Below are 21,496 nucleotides of genomic sequence, written 5' to 3' on the forward strand. Positions count from 1 at the left end.
AAGTCGGCATTTTGCCTTTGTAATTTCAATTCCAATGATATTTCTATGTATTTTCGTCAATAAGAAGATCCAAGGGATACAGTAAACCTGAAGTGAAGCTTCGGAATCTAAAACTGGTCTCACAGGAAAGGTTCAAAACATAGACAGTAAGAAGAGTCCGTCTTCTTGTATATAAGTCGGCATTGAGCCTTTTGTATTTAGTTCCGATGCAATTTCTGTGTTTAATCGTCAATAAGAGGGTCCGACGATACAGTAAACCTGAAGTGAAGGATCTGAATCTAAAACTGGTCTCACAGGAAAGGCTGAACACATAGACAGTAAGAAGAGTCAGTCTTCTTGTACTTAAGTCGGCATTGTGCCTTTTGTATGTAATTCCGATGCAATTTCTGTGTTTCATCGTCAATAAGAAGGTCCAAGGGATACAGTAAACCTGAAGTGAATCTTCGGAATCTAAAACTGGTCTCACAAGAACGGTTCAAAACATAGACAGTAAGAAGAGTCAGTCCTCTTGTACCTAAGTCGGCATGTTGCCTTTTGTATTTAATTCCGATGCAATTTTGTGTTTCATCGCCAATAAGAAAGTGCAAGGGACACAGCAAACCTGAAGTAAAGCATCAGAATCTAAGACTGGTCCCACAGGAAAGGTTCAAAACATAGACAGTAGGAAGAGTCAGTCTTCTTGTACATCAGTCGGCATTGTGCCTTTAGTATTTAATTCCGAAGCAATTTCTGTGTTTCATCGTCAATTTGAAGCTCCAAGGGATACAATAAACCTGAAGTGAAGCATCGGAATCTAAGACTGGTCTCACAGAAAAGGTTCAAAACATAGACAGGAAGAAGAGTCAGTCTTCTAGTACTTAAGTCGGCGTAGGTCCAAGGGATACAGTAAACCTGAAGTGATGCATAGGAATCAAAAACTGGTCTCACAGGAAAGGTTTAAAACATAGACAGTAAGATGAGTCAGTCTTCTTGTACTTAAGTCGGCGTAGGTCCAAGGGATACAGTAAACCTGAAGTGAAGCATCGGAATCTAAAACTGGTCTCACAGGAAAGGTTTAAAACATAGACAGTAAGAAGACCCAGTCTTCTTGTACTTAAGTCAGCATTGTTCCTTTTGTATTTAATTTCGTGGCAATTTCTGTCTTTCATCGTCAATAACAAGGTCCAACGGATACTGTAAACCTGAGAGAAAAAACGGAATCTAAAACAAGTCTCACAGGAAAAGCTCAAAACATAGGCAGTAAGAAGAGTCAGTCTTCTTGTACTTATGTCGTCATTGTGGCTTTTGTATTTAATTCCGATGCAATTTCTGTGTTTCATCGTCAATAAGAAGGTCCAAGGGATACTGTAAACCTGAAGTGAAGCATCGGAATCTAAAACTGGTCCTACAGGAAAGGCTCAAATCAAAGAATGTAAGAGAAGTCAGTCCTCTTGTGCTTAAGTTGGCATTGTGCCTTTTGAACTTAATTCCGATGCAATTCCTGTGTTTCATCGTCAATAAGAAGGTCCAAGGGATACAGTAAACCTGAAGTGAAGCATCAGAATCTAAAACTGGTCACACAGGAAAGGCTTATAACATAGCCAGTAAGAAGAGTGAGTCTTCTTCTACTTAAGTCGGCATTGTGCATATTTATGTAATTCCGATGCAATTTTTGTGTTTCATCGCCAATAAGATGGTCCAAGGGATACAGTAAACCTGAAATGAAGCATCGGAATCCAAAACTGGTGTCACAGGAATGGTTCAAACATAGACAGTAAGAAGAGTCAGTCTTCTTGTACTTAAGTCGGCATTGTGCCTTTTGTATTTAATTCCGATGCGATATCTGTGTTTCTTCGTCAATAAGAAGGTCCAAGGGATACAGTAAACCTGAAGTGAAACATCGATATCTGTAAGGGGTCTCACTGGAAAGGCTCAAATCATAGAATGTAAGAAGAGTCAGTCCTCTTGTGCTTAAGTCGGCATTGTGCCTTTTGTACTTAGTTCCGAGGCAATTTCGGAGTTTCATTGTCAATAAGAACATCCAAGGGATACAGTATACCTGAAGTGAAACATCGATATCTAAAACTGGTCTTAAAGGAGAGGCTCAAATCATAGAACGTAAGAAGAGTCAGTCCTCATGTACTTATGTCGTCATTGTGGCTTTTGTATTTAATTCCGATGCAATTTCTGTGTTTCATCGTCAATAAGAAGGTCCAAGGGATACTGTAAACCTGAAGTGAAGCATCGGAATCTAAAACTAGTCTCACAGGAAGGTTCAAACATAGACAGTAAGAACAGTCATACTTCTAGTACTTAAGTCTGCATTGTGCCTTTTGTAATTAATGCCGATACAATTTCTGTGTTTCATCGCAAATAACAAGGTCCAAGGGCTACAGTTAACCGGAAGTGAAGCATCGTTATCTAAAACTGGTCCTAAAGGAAAGGCTCAAATCAAAGAATGTAAGAGGAGTCAGTCCTCTTGTGCTTAAGTTGGCATTGTGCCTTTTGTACGTAATTCCGATGCAATTCCTGTGTTTCATCGTCAATAAGAAGGTCCAAGGGATACAGTAAACGTGAAGTGAAGCATCGATATCTATAACTGGTCTCACAGGAAAGTCTCAAATCATAGAATGTAAGAAGAGTAAGTCCTCTTGTACTGAAGTCGGCATTGTGCCTTTATAATTTTAATTCCGATGCAAATTCTGTGTTTCATCGTCAATAAGAAGGTCCAAGGGATACAGTAAACCTGAAGTGAAGCATCGGAATCTAAAATCGGTCTAACAGGAAAGGTTAAAAGCATTGACAGTAAGAAGAGTCAGTCCTCTTGTACTGAAGCCGGCATTGTGCTTTTATAATTTCAATTTCGATGATATTTCTATGTTTCATCGTCAATAACAAGGTCCAAGTGATACAGTAAACCTGAAGTGAATCTTCGGAATCTAAAACTGGTCTCACAGGAACGGTTCAAAACATAGACAGTAAGAAGAGTCAGTCCTCTTGTACCTAAGTCGGCATGTTGCCTTTTGTATTTAATTCCGATGCAATTTTGTGTTTCATCGCCAATAAGAAAGTGCAAGGGACACAGTAAACCTGAAGTAAAGCATCGGAATCTAAGACTGGTCTCACAGGAAAGGTTCAAAACATAGACAGTAGGAAGAGTCAGTCTCCTTATACATAAGTCGGCATTGTGCCTTTAGTATTTAATTCCGAAGCAATTTCTGTGTTTCATCGTCAATTTGAAGCTCCAAGGGATACAATAAACCTGAAGTGAAGCATCGGAATCTAAGACTCGTCTCACAGAAAAAGTTCAAAACATAGACAGTAAGAAGAGTCAGTCTTCTTGTACTTAAGTCGGCGTAGGTCCAAGGGATACAGTAAACCTGAAGTGAAGCATCGGAATCTAAAACTGGTCCCACAGGAAAGGATTAAAACATAGACAGTAAGAAGAGTCAGTCTTCTTGTACTTAAGTCGGCGTAGGTCCAAGGGATACAGTAAACCTGAAGTGAAGCATCGGAATCTGAAACTGGTCTCACAGGAAATGTTTAAAACATAGACAGTAAGAAGAGTCAGTCTTCTTGTACTTAAGTCAGCATTGTTCCTTTTGTATTTAATTTCGTGGCAATTTCTGTCTTTCATCGTCAATAACAAGGTCCAACGGATACAGTAAACCTGAAGAGAAAAAACGGAATCTAAATCTGGTCTCACAGGAAAAGCTCAAAACATAGGCAGTAAGAAGAGTCAGTCTTCTTGTACTTAAGTCGGCGTAGGTCCAAGGGATACATTAAACCTGAAGTGAAGCATCGGAATCTAAAACTGGTCACACAGGAAAGGTTTATAACATAGGCAGTAAGAAGAGTGAGTCTTCTTCTACTTAAGTCGGCATTGTGCATATTTATGTAATTCCGATGCAATTTTTGTGTTTCATCGCCAATATGATGGTCCAAGGGATACAGTAAACCTGAAATGAAGCATCGGAATCCATAACTAGTGTCACAGGGATGGTTCAAAACTGAGAGAGTAAGAAGAGTAAGTTTTCTTGTACTTAAGTTGGCATTGAGCCCTTTGTATTTAATTCCGTTGCAATGTCTGTGTTTCATCGTCCATAAGAAGGTCAGAGGGATACAGTAAATCTGAAGTGAAGCATCGGAATCTATAACTAGTGACACAGGAGTGGTTAAAAACATAGAGAGTAACAAGCGTCAGTTTTCGTGTACTTATGTCGGCATTGCGCGTTTTGTATTTAATTCCGGTGCAAGTTCTGTGTGTCATCGTCAATAAGACGGTCAGAGGGATACAGTAAACCTGAAGTGAAGCATCGGAATCTATAACTAGTCTCACAGGAATGGTTCAAATCGTAGACAGTAAGAAGAGTCAGTTAACTCTTACTTAAGTCGGCATTGTGCCTTTTGTATTTATTCCGATGCAATTTCTGTGTTTCATCGTCAAAAAGAAGGTCAGAGGGATACAGTAAACATGAAGTGAAGCATCGGAATCTATAACTAGTGTCACAAGAATGGTTCAAAACATACACAGTAAGAAGTGTCAGTTCTCTTGTACTTAAGTCGGCGTTGTGCCTTTTGTATTTAAATCCGAAGCAATTTCTGTGTTTCATCGTCAATAAGAAGGTCAGAGGGATACAGTAAACCTGAAGTGAAGCATCAGAATCTATAAATAGTGTCTAAGGAATAGTTCAAACCATAGACAGTAAGTAGAGTCAGTTTACTTGTACTTAATTCGCCATTGTGCCTTTTGTATATAATTCCGATGCAAATTCTGTGTTTCATCGTCAATAACAAGGGCGGAGGGATACAGTAAACCTGACGTGAGGCATCGGAATCTATAACTAGTGCCACAGAATAGTTCAAACATAGACAGTAAGAAGTGTCAGTTTTCTTTTACTTAAGTCGGCATTGTGCCTTTTCTATATAATTCCGATGCAAATTCTGTGTTTCGTCGTCAATAAGAAGGTCAGAGGGATACAGTAAACCTGTAGTGAAGCATCGGAATCTATAACTAGTGTCACAGGAATGGTTCAAAGCATGGACAGTAAGAAGAGTCAGTTTACTTGTACTTAAGTTGGCATTGTGCGTTTTGTGTTTCGTTCCGATGCAATTTCTGTGTTTCATCGTCAATAAGAAGGTTAGAGGGATACAGTAAACCTGACGTGAGGCATCGGAATCTATAACTAGTGTCACAGGAATGGTTTAAATCATAAACAGTAAGAAGAGTTAATTTTCTTGTACTTATGTCGGTATTGTGCCTTTTGTATTTAATTCCGATGCAATTTCTGTGATTCATCGTCAATAAGACGGTCTGAGTGATACAGTAAACCTGAAGTGAAGCATCGGAATGTATAACTAGTGTCACACCAATGGTCCAAAACACAGACAGTAAGAAGAGTTAGTTTTCTTGTACTTAAGTCGGCATTGTGCCTTTTGTATTTAATTCCGAAGCAATTTCTGTGATTCATCGTCAATAAGAAGGTCAGAGGGATACAGTAAACCTGAAGTGAAGCATCGGAATCTATACCTAATGTCACAGGAATGGTTCAAAACATAGACAGTAAGAAGAGACAGTTTTCTTGTACTCAAGTCGGCATTGTGCCTTTTGTGATTAATTCCGATGAGATTTCTGTGTTTCATCGTCAATAAGAAGGTCAGAGGGATACAGTAAACCTGAAGTGAAGCATCGAAATTTATAATTAGTGTCACAGGAATGGTTAAAACCATAGACAGTAAGAAGAGTCAGTTTTCTTGTACTTAAGTCGGCATTGTGCCTCTTCTATTTAATTCCGATGCAATTTCTGTGTTCCATCTTCAATAAGAAGGTACAAGGGATACAGTAAACCTGAAGTCAAGCATCGGAATCTAAACCTGGACTCGCAGGAAAGGTTTAAAACATAGACAGCAAGAAGAGCCAGTCTTCTTGTACTTGAGTCGTTATTGTGCCTTTTGTATTTAATTTCGATGCAATTTCTGTGTTTCATCAATAAGAAGGTCAGAGGGATACAGTAAACCTGAAGTGAAGCATCGGAATCTATAACTAGTGTCACAGGAATGGTTCAAAGCATAGACAGTAAGAAGAGTCAGTTTTCTTGTACTTAGGTCGGCATTGTGCCTTTTCTATTTAATTCCGATGCAAAATCTGTGTTTCGTCGTCAATAAGAAGGTCCAAAGGATACAGTAAACATGAAGTGAAGCATCGGAATCTAAAACCGGTCTCACAGGAAGGGTTCAAATCATAGACAGTAAGAAGAGCCAATCTTCTTGTACTTGAGTCGGCATTGTGCCTTTTGTATTTAATTCCGGTGCAGTTTCTGTGTTTCATCGTCAATAAGACGGTCAGAGGGATACAGTAAACCTGAAGTGAAGCATCGCAATCTATAACTAGTGTCACAGGAATGGTTCAAACATAGACAGTAAGAAGAGTCAGTTTTCTTGTACTTAAGTAGGCATTGTGCCTTTTCTATTTAATTTCGATGCTATTTCTGTGTTTCGTCGTCAATAAGAAGGTCCAAGGGATACAGTAAACCTGAAGCGAAGTATGGGAATCTAAAACCGATCTGACAGGAAAGGTTCAAAATATAGACAGTAAGAAGAGCCAGTCTTCTTGTACTAGAGTCGGCATTGTGCCTTTTGTTTTTAATTTCGATGCAATTTCTGTGTTTCATCGTCAATAAGAAGGTCAGAGGGATACAGTAAACCTGAAGTGAAGCATCGGAATCTATAACTAGTGTCACAGGAATGGTTCAAAACATGGACAGTAAGAAGAGTCAGTTTCCGTCTGCTTAAGTCGGCATTGTGCCTTTTCTATTTAATTCCGATGCTATTTCTGTGTTTCGTCGTCAATAAGAAGGTCGAAGGGATACAGTAAACCTGAAGTGAAGCGTCGGAATCTAAAACCGGTCTCACAGGAAAGGTTCTAAACATAGACAGTAAGAAGAGCCAGTCTTCTTGTACTTGAGTCGGCATTGTGCCTTTTGTTTTTAATTCCGATGCAATTTCTGTGTTTCATCGTCAATAAGACGGTCAGAGGGATACAGCAAACCTGAAGTGAAGCATCGGAATCTATAACTAGTGTCACAGGAATGGTTCAAAACATAGACAGTAAGAAGAGTCAGTTTATTGTACTTAAGTCGGCATTGTGCCATTTCTATTTAATTCCGATGCACTTTCTGTGTTTCCTCGTCAATAAGAAGGGCCAAGGGATACAGTAAACCTGAAGTGAAGCATCGGAATCTAAAACCGGTCTCACAGGAAAGGTTCAAAACATGGACAGTAAGAAGAGCCAGTCTTCTTGTACTTGAGTCGGCATTATGCCTTTTGTATTTAATTCCGATGCAATTTCTGTGTTTCATCGACAATAAGAAGGTCAGAGGGTTACAGTTAACCTGATGTGAAGCATCAGAATCTATAACTAGTGTCACAGGAATGTTTCAAATCACAGCCTGTAAGAAGAGTCGGTTTTCTTGTACTCAAGTCGGCATTGTGCATTTTGTATTTAATTCCGATGCAATTTCTGTGTTTCAACGTCAATAAGACGGTCAGAGGGATACAGTAAACCTGAAGTGAAGCATCGGAGTCTATAACTAGTCCCACAGGAATGGTTCAAAACGTAGACAGTAAGAAGGGTCAGTTTACTTGTACTTCAGTCGGCATTGTGCCTTTTGTATTTAATTCCGATGCAATTTCTGTATTTCATCGTTAATAAGAAGGTCAGAGGGATACAGTAAATCTGAAGTGAAGCATCGGAATCCATAACACGTGTCACAGGGATGGTACAAAACTTAGAGAGTAAGAAGAGTAAGTTTTCTTGTACTTAAGTTGGCATTGTGCCCTTTGTATTTAATACCGTTGCAATTTCAGTGTTTCATCGTCAATAAGAAGGTCAGAGGGATACAGTAAATCTGAAGCGAAGCATCGGAATCTATAACTAGTGACACAGGAATGGTTAAAAACATAGAGAGTAACAAGAGTCAGTTTTCTTGTACTTATGTCGGCATTGCGCTTTTTGTATTTAATTCCGGTGCAATTTCTGTGTGTCATCGTCAATAAGACGGTCAGAGGGATACAGTAAACCTGAAGTGAAGCATCGGAATCTATAACTAGTCTCACAGGAATGGTTCAAAACGTAGACAGTAAGAAGAGTCAGTTTACTTGTACTTAAGTCGGCATTGTGCGTTTTGTGTTTCATTCCGGTGCAAATTCTGTTTTTTATCGTCAATAAGAAAGTCAGAGGGATACAGTAAACCTGACGTGAGGCATCGTAATCTATAACTAGTGTCACAGGTATGGTTTAAATCATACACAGTCAGAAGAGTTAATGTTCTTGTACTTAAGTCGGCATTGTGCCTTTTGTATTAAATTCCGATGCAATTTCTGTGTTTCATCGTCAATAAGACGGTCTGAGTGATACAGCAAACCTGAAGTGAAGCATCGGAATCTATAACTAGTGTCACAAAAATGGATCAAAACGTAGACAATAAGAAGAGTCAGATTTCTTGTACTTAAGTCGGCATTGTGCCTTTTCTATATAATTCCGATGCAATTTCTATGTTTCGTCGTCAATAAGAAGGTCCAAGGGATACAGTAAACCTGAAGTGAAGCATCGGCATCTAAAACCGGTCTCACAGGAAAGGTTCAAAACATAGAGAGTAAGAAGTGTCAGTCTTCTTGTACTTGAGTCGGCATTGCGCCTTTTGTATTTAATTCCGATGCAATTTATGTGTTTCATCGTCAATAAGAAGGTCAGAGGGATACAGTAAACCTGAAGTGAAGCATCGGAATCTATAACTAGTGTCACACCAATGGTCCAAAACATAGACAGTAAGAAGAGTTAGTTTTCTTGTACTTAAGTCGGCATTGTGTCTTTTGTATTTAATTCCGATGCTATTTCTGTGTTTCGTCGTCAATAAGAAGGTCCAAGGGATACAGTAAACCTGAAGCGAAGTATGGGAATCTAAAACCGGTCTGACAGGAAAGGTTCAAAATATAGACAGTAAGAAGAGCCAGTCTTCTTGTACTAGAGTCGGCATTGTGCCTTTTGTTTTTAATTTCGATGCAATTTCTGTGTTTCATCGTCAATAAGAAGGTCAGAGGGATACATGAAACCTGAAGTGAAGCATCGGAATCTATAACTAGTGTCACAGGAATGGTTCAAAACATGGACAGTAAGAAGAGTCAGTTTTCGTCTGCTTAAGTCGGCATTGTGCCTTTTCTATTTAATTCCGATGCTATTTCTGTGTTTCGTCGTCAATAAGAAGGTCGAAGGGATACAGTAAACCTGAAGTGAAGCGTCGGAATCTAAAACCGGTCTCACAGGAATGGTTCAAAACATAGACAGTAAGATGAGTCAGTTTATTGTACTTAAGTCGGCATTGTGCCTTTTCTATTTAATTCCGATGCACTTTCTGTGTTTCCTCGTCAATAAGAAGGGCCAAGGGATACAGTAAACCTGAAGTGAAGCATCGGAATCTAAAACCGGTCTCACAGGAAACGTTCAAAACATGGACAGTAAGAAGAGCCAGTCTTCTTGTACTTGAGTCGGCATTATGCCTTTTGTATTTAATTCCGATGCAATTTCTGTAATTCATCGTCAATAAGAAGGTCAGAGGGTTACAGTAAACCTGATGTGAAGCATCAGAATCTATAACTAGTGTCACAGGAATGTTTCAAATCACAGCCTGTAAGAAGAGTCGGTTTTCTTGTACTCAAGTCGGCATTGTGCATTTTGTATTTAATTCCGATGCAATTTCTGTGTTTCAACGTCAATAAGACGGTCAGAGGGATACAGTAAACCTGAAGTGAAGCATCGGAATCTATAACTAGTCGCACAGGAATGGTTCAAAACGTAGATAGTAAGAAGGGTCAGTTTACTTGTACTTAAGTCGGCATTGTGCCTTTTGTACTTAATTCCGATGCAATTTCTGTATTTCATCGTTAATAAGAAGGTCAGAGGGATACAGTAAATCTGAAGTGAAGCATCGGAATCCATAACACGTGTCACAGGGATGGTACAAAACTTAGAGAGTAAGAAGAGTAAGTTTTCTTGTACTTAAGTTGGCATTGTGCCCTTTGTATTTAATACCGTTGCAATTTCAGTGTTTCATCGTCAATAAGAAGGTCAGAGGGATACAGTAAATCTGAAGTGAATCATCGGAATCTATAACTAGTGACACAGGAATTGTTAAAAACATAGAGAGTAACAAGAGTCAGTTTTCTTGTACTTATGTCGGCATTGCGCTTTTTGTATTTAATTCCGGTGCAATTTCTGTGTGTCATCGTCAATAAGACGGTCAGAGGGATACAGTAAACCTGAAGTGAAGCATCGGAATCTATAACTAGTCTCACAGGAATGGTTCAAAACGTAGACAGTAAGAAGAGTCAGTTTACCTGTACTTAAGTCGGCATTGTGCCTTTTGTATTTTATTCCGATGCAATTTCTGTGTTTCATCGTTAATAAGAAGGTCAGAGGGATACAGTAAACATGAAGTGAAGCATCGTAATCTATAACTAGTGTCACAGGTATGGTTTAAATCATACACAGTCAGAAGAGTTAATGTTCTTGTACTTAAGTCGGCATTGTGCCTTTTGTATTAAATTCCGATGCAATTTCTGTGTTTCATCGTCAATAAGACGGTCTGAGTGATACAGCAAACCTGAAGTGAAGCATCGGAATCTATAACTAGTGTCACAAAAATGGATCAAAACGTAGACAATAAGAAGAGTCAGATTTCTTGTACTTAAGTCGGCATTGTGCCTTTTCTATATTATTCCGATGCAATTTCTATGTTTCGTCGTCAATAAGAAGGTCCAAGGGATACAGTAAACCTGAAGTGAAGCATCGGCATCTAAAACCGGTCTCACAGGAAAGGTTCAAAACATAGAGAGTAAGAAGTGTCAGTCTTCTTGTACTTGAGTCGGCATTGCGCCTTTTGTATTTAATTCCGATGCAATTTATGTGTTTCATCGTCAATAAGAAGGTCAGAGGGATACAGTAAACCTGAAGTGAAGCATCGGAATCTATAACTAGTGTCACACCAATGGTCCAAAACATAGACAGTAAGAAGAGTTAGTTTTCTTGTACTTAAGTCGGCATTGTGTCTTTTGTATTTAATTCCGATGCTATTTCTGTGTTTCGTCGTCAATAAGAAGGTCCAAGGGATACAGTAAACCTGAATCGAAGTATGGGAATCTAAAACCGGTCTGACAGGAAAGGTTCAAAATATAGACAGTAAGAAGAGCCAGTCTTCTTGTACTAGAGTCGGCATTGTGCCTTTTGTTTTTAATTTCGATGCAATTTCTGTGTTTCATCGTCAATAAGAAGGTCAGAGGGATACATGAAACCTGAAGTGAAGCATCGGAATCTATAACTAGTGTCACAGGAATGGTTCAAAACATGGACAGTAAGAAGAGTCAGTTTTCGTCTGCTTAAGTCGGCAATGTGCCTTTTCTATTTAATTCCGATGCTATTTCTGTATTTCGTCGTCAATAAGAAGGTCGAAGGGATACAGTAAACCTGAAGTGAAGCGTCGGAATCTAAAACCGGTCTCACAGGAATGGTTCAAAACATAGACAGTAAGATGAGTCAGTTTATTGTACTTAAGTCGGCATTGTGCCTTTTCTATTTAATTCCGATGCACTTTCTGTGTTTCCTCGTCAATAAGAAGGGCCAAGGGATACAGTAAACCTGAAGTGAAGCATCGGAATCTAAAACCGGTCTCACAGGAAACGTTCAAAACATGGACAGTAAGAAGAGCCAGTCTTCTTGTACTTGAGTCGGCATTATGCCTTTTGTATTTAATTCCGATGCAATTTCTGTGTTTCATCGTCAATAAGAAGGTCAGAGGGTTACAGTAAACCTGATGTGAAGCATCAGAATCTATAACTAGTGTCACAGGAATGTTTCAAATCACAGCCTGTAAGAAGAGTCGGTTTTCTTGTACTCAAGTCGGCATTGTGCATTTTGTATTTAATTCCGATGCAATTTCTGTGTTTCAACGTCAATAAGACGGTCAGAGGGATACAGTAAACCTGAAGTGAAGCATCGGAATCTATAACTAGTCGCACAGGAATGGTTCAAAACGTAGATAGTAAGAAGGGTCAGTTTACTTGTACTTAAGTCGGCATTGTGCCTTTTGTACTTAATTCCGATGCAATTTCTGTATTTCATCGTTAATAAGAAGGTCAGAGGGATACAGTAAATCTGAAGTGAAGCATCGGAATCCATAACACGTGTCACAGGGATGGTACAAAACTTAGAGAGTAAGAAGAGTAAGTTTTCTTGTACTTAAGTTGGCATTGTGCCCTTTGTATTTAATACCGTTGCAATTTCAGTGTTTCATCGTCAATAAGAAGGTCAGAGGGATACAGTAAATCTGAAGTGAAGCATCGGAATCTATAACTAGTGACACAGGAATTGTTAAAAACATAGAGAGTAACAAGAGTCAGTTTTCTTGTACTTATGTCGGCATTGCGCTTTTTGTATTTAATTCCGGTGCAATTTCTGTGTGTCATCGTCAATAAGACGGTCAGAGGGATACAGTAAACCTGAAGTGAAGCATCGGAATCTATAACTAGTCTCACAGGAATGGTTCAAAACGTAGACAGTAAGAAGAGTCAGTTTACTTGTACTTAAGTCGGCATTGTGCCTTTTGTATTTTATTCCGATGCAATTTCTGTGTTTCATCGTTAATAAGAAGGTCAGAGGGATACAGTAAACATGAAGTGAAGCATCGGAATCAGTAACTAGTGTCACAGGAGTGGTTCAAAACATGGACAATAAGAAGAGTCACTTTACTTGTACTTAAGTTGGCATTGTGCGTTTCGTGTTTCATTCCGGTGCAAATTCTGTTTTTCATCGTCAATAAGAAGGTCAGAGGGATACAGTAAACCTGACGTGAGGCATCGTAATCTATAACTAGTGTCACAGGAATGGTTTAAATCATACACAGTCGGAAGAGTTAATTTTCTTGTACTTAAGTCGGCATTGTGCCTTTTGTATTAAATTCCGATGCAATTTCTGTGTTTCATCGTCAATAAGACGGTCTGAGTGATACAGCAAACCTGAAGTGAAGCATCGGAATCTATAACTAGTGTCACAAAAATGGATCAAAACATAGACAATAAGAAGAGTCAGATTTCTTGTACTTAAGTCGGCATTGTTCCTTTTCTATATAATTCCGATGCAATTTCTATGTTTCGTCGTCAATAAGAAGGTCCAAGGGATACAGTAAACCTGAAGTAAAGCATCGGCATCTAAAACCGGTCTCACAGGAAAGGTTCAAAACATAGAGAGTAAGAAGTGTCAGTCTTCTTGTACTTGAGTCGGCATTGCGCCTTTTGTATTTAATTCCGATGCAATTTCTGTGTTTCATCGTCAATAAGAAGGTCAGAGGGATACAGTAAACCTGAAGTGAAGCATCGGAATCTATAACTAGTGTCACACCAATGGTCCAAAACATAGACAGTAAGAAGAGTTAGTTTTCTTGTACTTAAGTCGGCATTGTGCCTTTTGTATTTAATCCCGATGCAATTTCTGTGTTTCATTGTCAATAAGAAGGTCGGAGGAATACAATAAACCTGAAGTGAAGCATCGGAATCTATAACTAATGTCACAGGAATGGTTCAAAACATAGACAGTAAGAAGAGACAGTTTTCTAGTACTCAAGTCGGCATTGTGCCTTTTGTAACTAATTCCGATGCAATTTCTGTGTTTCATCGTCAATACGAAGGTCAGAGGGATACAGTAAACCTGAAGTGAAGCATCGGAATCTATGACTAGTGTCACAGGAATGGTTAAAACCATAGACAGTAAGAAGAGTCAGTTTTCTTGTACTTAAGTCGGCATTGTGCCTCTTCTATTTAATTCCGATGCAATTTCTGTGTTCCATCGTCAATAAGAAGGTTGGAGGGATACAGTAAACCTGAAGTGAAGCATCGGAATCTATAACTCGTGTCACAGGAATGGTTCAAAACATAGACAGTAAGAAGAGTAAGTTTGCTTGTACTTAAGTCGGCATAGTGCCTTTTGTATTTGATTCCTATGCAATTTACGTGTTCCATCGTCAATAAGAAGGTCAGAGGGATACAGTATACCTGAAGTCAAGCAACGGAATCTAAACCTGGTCTCACAGGAAAGGTTCAAATCATAGACAGTAAGAAGAGCCAGTCTTCTTGTACTTTAGTCGTTATTGTGCCTTTTGTATTTTATTCCGATGCAATTTCTGTGTTTCATCGTCAATAAGAAGGTCAAAGGGATACAGTAAACCTGAAGTGAAGCATCGGAATCTATAACTAGTGTCACAGGAATGGTTCAAAGCATAGACAGTAAGAAGAGTCAGTTTTCTTATAATTAAGTCGGTATTGTGCTTTTTGTATTTAATTCCGATGCAATTTCTGTGTTTCATCGTCAATAAGAAGTGAGAGGGATACAGTAAACCTGAAGCGAAGCATCGGAATCTATAACTAGTGTCACAGGAATGGTTCAAAACATAGACAGTAAGAAGAGTAAGTTTTCTTGTACTTAAGTCGGCATAGTGCCTTTTGTATTTAATTCCGATGCAATTTACGTGTTCCATCGTCAATAAGAAGGTCCAAGGGATACAGTAAACCTGAAGTCAAGCATCGGAATCTAAATCTGGACTCACAGGAAAGGTTCAAAACATAGACAGTAAGAAGAGCCAGTCTTCTTGTACTTGAGTCGTTATTGTGCCTTTTGTATTTAATTTCGATGCAATTTCTGTGTTTCATCAATAAGAAGGTCAGAGGGATACAGTAAACCTGAAGTGAAGGATCGGAATCTATAACTAGTGTCACAGGAATGGTTCAAAGCATAGACAGTAAGAAGAGTCAGTTTTCTTATATTTAAGTCGGCATTGTGCTTTTTGTATTTAATTCCGATGCAATTTCTGTGCTTCATCGTCAATAAGAAGGTGAGAGGGATACAGTAAACCTGAAGTGAAACATCGGAATCTGTAACTAGTATCACAGGAATGGTTCAAAACATAGACAGTAAGAAGAGTCAGTTTTCTTGTACTTAGGTCGGCATTGTGCCTTTTCTATTTAATTCCGATGCACTTTCTGTGTTTCCTCGTCAATAAGAAGGGCCAAGGGATACAGTAAACCTGAAGTGAAGCATCGGAATCTATAACCGGTCTCACAGGAAAGGTTCAAAACATGGACAGTAAGAAGAGCCAGTCATCTTGTACTTGAGTCGGCATTATGCCTTTTGTATTTAATTCCGATGCAATTTCTGTGTTTCATCGTCAATTAGAGGGTCAGAGTGATACAGTAAACCTGATGTGAAGCATCAGAATCTATAACTAGTGTCACAGGAATGTTTCAAATCACAGCCTGTAAGAAGAGTCGGTTTTCTTGTACTCAAGTCGGCATTGTGCATTTTGTATTTAATTCCGATGCAATTTCTGTGTTTCAACGTCAACAAGACGGTCAGAGGGATACAGTAAACCTGAAGTGAAGCAACGGAATCTATAACTAGTCCCACAGGAATGGTTCAAAACGTAGACAGTAAGAAGGGTCAGTTTACTTGTACTTAAGTCGGCATTGTGCCTTTCGTATTTAATTCCGATGCAATTTCTGTATTTCATCGTTAATAAGAAGGTCAGAGGGATACAGTAAATCTGAAGTGAAGCATCGGAATCCATAACACGTGTCACAGGGATGGTACAAAACTTAGAGAGTAAGAAGAGTAAGTTTTCTTGTACTTAAGTTGGCATTGTGCCCTTTGTATTTAATACCGTTGCAATTTCAGTGTTTCATCGTCAATAAGAAGGTCAGAGGGATACAGTAAATCTGAAGTGAAGCATCGGAATCTATAACTAGTGACACAGGAATGGTTAAAAACATAGAGAGTTATAAGAGTCAGTTTTCTTGTACTTTTGTCGGCATTGCGCTTTTCGTATTTAATTCCGGTGCAATTTCTGTGTGTCATCGTCAGTAAGACGGTCAGAGGGATACAGTAAACCTGAAGTGAAGCATCGGAATCTATAACTAGTCTCACAGGAATGGTTCAAAACGTAGACAGTAAGAAGAGTCAGTTTACTTGTACTTAAGTCGGCATTGTGCCTTTTGTATTTTATTCCGATGCAATTTCTGTGTTTCATCGTTAATAAGAAGGTCAGAGGGATACAGTAAACATGAAGTGAAGCATCGGAATCAATAACTAGTGTCACAGGAGTGGTTCAAAACATGGACAATAAGAAGAGTCACTTTACTTGTACTTAAGTTGGCATTGTGCGTTTTGTGTTTCATTTCGGTGCAAATTCTGTTTGTCATCGTCAATAAGAAGGTCAGAGGGATACAGTAAACCTGACGTGAGGCATCGTAATCTATAACTAGTGTCACAGGAATGGTTTAAATCATACACAGTCAGAAGAGTTAATTTTCTTGTACTTAAGTCGGCATTGTGCCTTTTGTATTAAATTCCGATGCAATTTCTGTGTTTCATCGTCAATAAGACGGTCTGAGTGATACAGCAAACCTGAAGTGAAGCATCGGAATCTATAACTAGTGTCACAAAAATGGATCAAAACATAGACAATAAGAAGAGTCAGATTTCTTGTACTTAAGTCGGCATTGTGCCTTTTCTATATAATTCCGATGCAATTTCTATGTTTCGTCGTCAATAAGAAGGTCCAAGGGATACAGTAAACCTGAAGTGAAGCATCGGCATCTAAAACCGGTCTCACAGGAAAGGTTCAAAACATAGAGAGTAAGAAGTGTCAGTCTTCTTGTACTTGAGTCGGCATTGCGCCTTTTGTATTCAATTCCGATGCAATTTCTGTGTTTCATCGTCAATAAGTAGGTCAGAGGGATACAGTAAACCTGAAGTGAAGCATCGGAATCTATAACTAGTGTCACACCAATGGTCCAAAACATAGACAGTAAGAAGAGTTAGTTTTCTTGTACTTAAGTCGGCATTGTGCCTTTTGTATTTTATTCCGATGCAATTTCTGTGTTTCATCGTCAATAAGAAGGTCAGAGGGATACAGTAAACCTGAAGTGAAGCATCGGAATCTATAACTAGTCCCACAGGAATGGTTCAAAACGTAGACAGTAAGAAGGGTCACTTTACTTGTACTTAAGTCGGCATTGTGCCTTTTGTATTTAATTCCGATCCAATTTCTGTATTTCATCGTTAATAAGAAGGTCAGAGGGATACAGTAAATCTGAAGTGAAGCATCGGAATCCATAACACGTGTCACAGGGATGGTACAAAACTTAGAGAGTAAGAAGAGTAAGTTTTCTTGTACTTAAGTTGGCATTGTGCCCTTTGTATTTAATACCGTTGCAATTTCAGTGTTTCATCGTCAATAAGAAGGTCAGAGGGATACAGTAAATCTGAAGTGAAGCATCGGAATCTATAACTAGTGACACAGGAATTGTTAAAAACATAGAGAGTAACAAGAGTCAGTTTTCTTGTACTTATGTCGGCATTGCGCTTTTTGTATTTAATTCCGGTGCAATTTCTGTGTGTCATCGTCAATAAGACGGTCAGAGGGATACAGTAAACCTGAAGTGAAGCATCGGAATCTATAACTAGTCTCACAGGAATGGTTCAAAACGTAGACAGTAAGAAGAGTCAGTTTACTTGTACTTAAGTCGGCATTGTGCCTTTTGTATTTTATTCCGATGCAATTTCTGTGTTTCATCGTTAATAAGAAGGTCAGAGGGATACAGTAAACATGAAGTGAAGCATCGGAATCAGTAACTAGTGTCACAGGAGTGGTTCAAAACATGGACAATAAGAAGAGTCACTTTACTTGTACTTAAGTTGGCATTGTGCGTTTCGTGTTTCATTCCGGTGCAAATTCTGTTTTTCATCGTCAATAAGAAGGTCAGAGGGATACAGTAAACCTGACGTGAGGCATCGTAATCTATAACTAGTGTCACAGGAATGGTTTAAATCATACACAGTCAGAAGAGTTAATTTTCTTGTACTTAAGTCGGCATTGTGCCTTTTGTATGAAATTCCGATGCAATTTCTGTGTTTCATGTCAATAAGACGGTCTGAGTGATACAGCAAACCTGAAGTGAAGCATCGGAATCTATAACTAGTGTCACAAAAATGGATCAAAACATAGACAATAAGAAGAGTCAGATTTCTTGTACTTAAGTCGGCATTGTGCCTTTTCTATATAATTCCGATGCAATTTCTATGTTTCGTCGTCAATAAGAAGGTCCAAGGGATACAGTAAACCTGAAGTGAAGCATCGGCATCTAAAACCGGTCTCACAGGAAAGGTTCAAAACATAGAGAGTAAGAAGTGTCAGTCTTCTTGTACTTGAGTCGGCACTGCGCCTTTAGTATTTAATTCCCATGCAATTTCTGTGTTTCATCGTCAATAAGAAGGTCAGAGGGATACAGTAAACCTGAAGCGAAGCATCGGAATCTATAACTAGTGTCACAGGAATGGTTCAAAACATAGACAGTAAGAAGAGTAAGTTTTCTTGTACTTAAGTCGGCATAGTGCCTTTTGTATTTAATTCCGATGCTATTTACGTGTTCCATCGTCAATAAGAAGGTCCAAGGGATACAGTAAACCTGAAGTGAAGCATCGGAATCTAAATCTGGACTCACAGGAAAGGTTCAAAACATAGACAGTAAGTAGAGCCAGTCTTCTTGTACTTGAGTCGTTATTGTGCCTTTTGTATTTAATTTCGATGCAATTTCTGTGTTTCATAAATAAGAAGGTCAGAGGGATACAGTAAACCTGAAGTGAAGGATCGGAATCTATAACTAGTGTCACAGGAATGGTTCAAAGCATTGACAGTAAGAAGAGTCAGTTTTCTTATATTTAAGTCGGCATTGTGCTTTTTGTATTTAATTCCGATGCAATTTCTGTGCTTCATCGTCAATAAGAAGGTGAGAGGGATACAGTAAACCTGAGTGAAGCATCGGAATCTGTAACTAGTATCACAGGAATGGTTCAAAACATAGACAGTAAGAAGAGTCAGTTATCTTGTACTTAGGTCGGCATTGTGCCTTTTCTATTTAATTCCGATGCACTTTCTGTGTTTCCTCGTCAATAAGAAGGGCCAAGGGATACAGTAAACCTGAAGTGAAGCATCGAAATCTATAACCGGTCTCACAGGAAAGGTTCAAAACATGGACAGTAAGAAGAGCCAGTCTTCTTGTACTTGAGTCGGCATTATGCCTTTTGTATTTAATTCCGATGCAATTTCTGTGTTTCATCGTCAATAAGAGGGTCAGAGTGATACAGTAAACCTGATGTGAAGCATCAGAATCTATAACTAGTGTCACAGGAATGTTTCAAATCACAGCCTGTAAGAAGAGTCGGTTTTCTTGCACTCAAGTCGGCATTGTGCATTTTGTATTTAATTCCGATGCAATTTCTGTGTTTCATCGTCAATAAGTAGGTCAGAGGGATACAGTAAACCTGAAGTGAAGCATCGGAATCTATAACTAGTGTCACACCAATGGTCCAAAACATAGACAGTAAGAAGAGTTAGTTTTCTTGTACTTAAGTCGGCATTGTGCCTTTTGTATTTAATTCCGATGCAATTTCTGTGTTTCATCGTCAATAAGAAGGTCAGAGGGATACAGTAAACCTGAAGTGAAGCATCGGAATCTATAACTAGTCCCACAGGAATGGTTCAAAACGTAGACAGTAAGAAGGGTCAGTTTACTTGTACTTAAGTCGGCATTGTGCCTTTTGTATTTAATTCCGATCCAATTTCTGTATTTCATCGTTAATAAGAAGGTCAGAGGGATACAGTAAATCTGAAGTGAAGCATCGGAATCCATAACACGTGTCACAGGGATGGTACAAAACTTAGAGAGTAAGAAGAGTAAGTTTTCTTGTACTTAAGTTGGCATTGTGCCCTTTGTATTTAATACCGTTGCAATTTCAGTGTTTCATCGTCAATAAGAAGGTCAGAGGGATACAGTAAATCTGAAGTGAAGCATCGGAATCTATAACTAGTGACACAGGAATTGTTAAAAACATAGAGAGTAACAAGAGTCAGTTTTCTTGTACTTATGTCGGCATTGCGCTTTTTGTATTTAATTCCGGTGCAATTTCTGTGTGTCATCGTCAATAAGACGGTCAGAGGGATACAGTAAACCTGAAGTGAAGCATCGGAATCTATAACTAGTCTCACAGGAATGGTTCAAAACGTAGACAGTAAGAAGAGTCAGTTTACTTGTACTTAAGTCGGCATTGTGCCTTTTGTATTTTATTCCGATGCAATTTCTGTGTTTCATCGTTAATAAGAAGGTCAGAGGGATACAGTAAACATGAAGTGAAGCATCGGAATCAGTAACTAGTGTCACAGGAGTGGTTCAAAACATGGACAATAAGAAGAGTCACTTTACTAGTACTTAAGTTGGCATTGTGCGTTTCGTGTTTCATTCCGGTGCAAATTCTGTTTATCATCGTCAATAAGAAGGTCAGAGGGATACAGTAAACCTGACGTGAGGCATCGTAATCTATAACTAGTGTCACAGGAATGGTTTAAATCATACACAGTCAGAAGAGTTAATTTTCTTGTACTTAAGTCGGCATTGCGCCTTTTGTGTTAAATTCCGATGCAATTTCTGTGTTTCATCGTCAATAAGACGGTCTGAGTGATACAGCAAACCTGAAGTGAAGCATCGGAATCTATAACTAGTGTCACAAAAATGGATCAAAACATAGACAATAAGAAGAGTCAGATTTCTTGTACTTAAGTCGGCATTGTGCCTTTTCTATATAATTCCGATGCAATTTCTATGTTTCGTCGTCAATAAGAAGGTCCAAGGGATACAGTAAACCTGAAGTGAAGCATCGGCATCTAAAACCGGTCTCACAGGAAAGGTTCAAAACATAGAGAGTAAGAAGTGTCAGTCTTCTTGTACTTGAGTCGGCATTGCGCCTTTTGTATTTAATTCCGATGCAATTTATGTGTTTCATCGTCAATAAGAAGGTCAGAGGGATACAGTAAACCTGAAGCGAAGCATCAGAATCTATAACTAGTGTCACAGGAATGGTTCAAAACATAGACAGTAAGAAGAGTAAGTTTTCTTGTACTTAAGTCGGCATAGTGCCTTTAGTATTTAATTCCGATGCAATTTACGTGTTCCATCGTCAATAAGAAGGTCCAAGGGATACAGTAAACCTGAAGTAAAGCATCGGAATCTATAACTAGTGTCACAGGAATGGTTCAAAGCATAGACAGTAAGAAGAGTCAGTTTTCTTATAATTAAGTCGGTGTTGTGCTTTTTGTATTTAATTCCGATGCAAAATCTGTGTTTCATCGTCAATAAGAAGGTGAGAGGGATACAGTAAACCTGAAGCGAAGCATCAGAATCTATAACTAGTGTCACAGGAATGGTTCAAAACATAGACAGTAAGAAGAGTAAGTTTTCTTGTACTTAAGTCGGCATAGTGCCTTTTGTATTTAATTCCGATGCAATTTACGTGTTCCATCGTCAATAAGAAGGTCCAAGGGATACAGTAAACCTGAAGTCAAGCATCGGAATCTAAATCTGGACT

The sequence above is a fragment of the Schistocerca serialis genome, chromosome 8 (assembly GCF_023864345.2).
Source record: "Schistocerca serialis cubense isolate TAMUIC-IGC-003099 chromosome 8, iqSchSeri2.2, whole genome shotgun sequence".
Lineage (NCBI taxonomy): Eukaryota > Metazoa > Arthropoda > Insecta > Orthoptera > Acrididae > Schistocerca > Schistocerca serialis.